General features: G+C 53.5%; 3 non-coding genes across 3 annotated transcripts; all 3 read left to right on the forward strand.

Moving 5' to 3' along the window:
• The first annotated feature begins 176 nt into the window (after nt 1-176).
• Nucleotides 177-295, forward strand: LOC123178281 (5S ribosomal RNA). The gene has a single exon (XR_006489451.1). It is a non-coding gene; the product is annotated as a 5S ribosomal RNA (ribosomal RNA).
• Nucleotides 296-592: 297 nt separating this feature from the next.
• On the forward strand, nt 593-711 carry LOC123178280 (5S ribosomal RNA). The gene has a single exon (XR_006489450.1). It is a non-coding gene; the product is annotated as a 5S ribosomal RNA (ribosomal RNA).
• Nucleotides 712-1,008: 297 nt separating this feature from the next.
• Nucleotides 1,009-1,127, forward strand: LOC123178282 (5S ribosomal RNA). The gene has a single exon (XR_006489452.1). It is a non-coding gene; the product is annotated as a 5S ribosomal RNA (ribosomal RNA).
• Nucleotides 1,128-1,331: the final 204 nt, after the last annotated feature.

The following is a 1,331-nucleotide window of genomic DNA, read 5'->3' on the forward strand; positions in this document are numbered from 1 at the left end:
CCAGCGTCGGCGTTGTGGCGCGGCAAGCGTGCACTGGTGCGGTTGAGAGGGAGGGGTGGAAACCGCGTTAAACTCGTCTCCGTAGTTGAGAGGGAGCGGCCAAAGCAATGTGCAATCGTCTTTGTAGTGGAGCTGGGAGGGGCAAGGATAAGGGACGAAGACCGGGGTAACATGTCGGATGCGATCATACCAGCACTAAAGCACCGGATCCCATCAGAACTCCGAAGTTAAGCGTGCTTGGGCGAGAGTAGTACTAGGATGGGTGACCTCCAGGGAAGTCCTCGTGTTGCATTCCCTTTTTAATTTTTTTCGCGCCGCTTGCAAAACAAAACGCACGTGTAAGTAATATATTTACCGTGTTTTATTATTTTGCACGAGTGCGGTAAGTCATAGCTGGGTGCTCACGATTCACGGGCCCAGCGTCGGCGTTGTGGCGCGGCAAGCGTGCACTGGTGCGGTTGAGAGGGAGGGGTGGAAACCGCGTTAAACTCATCTCCGTAGTTGAGAGGGAGCGGCCAAAGCAATGTGCAATCGTCTTTGTAGTGGAGCTGGGAGGGGCAAGGATATGGGACGAAGACCGGGGTAACATGTCGGATGCGATCATACCAGCACTAAAGCACCGGATCCCATCAGAACTCCGAAGTTAAGCGTGCTTGGGCGAGAGTAGTACTAGGATGGGTGACCTCCTGGGAAGTCCTCGTGTTGCATTCCCTTTTTAATTTTTTTCGCGCCGCTTGCAAAACAAAACGCACGTGTAAGTAATATATTTACCGTGTTTTATTATTTTGCACGAGCGCGGTAAGTCATAGCTGGGTGCTCACGATTCACGGGCCCAGCGTCGGCGTTGTGGCGCGGCAAGCGTGCACTGGTGCGGTTGAGAGGGAGGGGTGGAAACCGCGTTAAACTCGTCTCCGTAGTCGAGAGGGAGCGGCCAAAGCAATGTGCAATCGTCTTTGTAGTGGAGCTGGGAGGGGCAAGGATAAGGGACGAAGACCGGGGTAACATGTCGGATGCGATCATACCAGCACTAAAGCACCGGATCCCATCAGAACTCCGAAGTTAAGCGTGCTTGGGCGAGAGTAGTACTAGGATGGGTGACCTCCTTGGAAGTCCTCGTGTTGCATTCCCTTTTTAATTTTTTTCGCGCCGCTTGCAAAACAAAACGCACGTGTAAGTAATATATTTACCGTGTTTTATTATTTTGCACGAGCGCGGTAAGTCATAGCTGGGTGCTCACGATTCACGGGCCCAGCGTCGGCGTTGTGGCGCGGCAAGCGTGCACTGGTGCGGTTGAGAGGGAGGGGTGGAAACCGCGTTAAACTCGTCTCCGT

Source organism: Triticum aestivum, unplaced genomic scaffold (genome assembly GCF_018294505.1).
Source record: "Triticum aestivum cultivar Chinese Spring unplaced genomic scaffold, IWGSC CS RefSeq v2.1 scaffold168597, whole genome shotgun sequence".
NCBI classification, from domain to species: Eukaryota; Viridiplantae; Streptophyta; class Magnoliopsida; order Poales; family Poaceae; genus Triticum; species Triticum aestivum.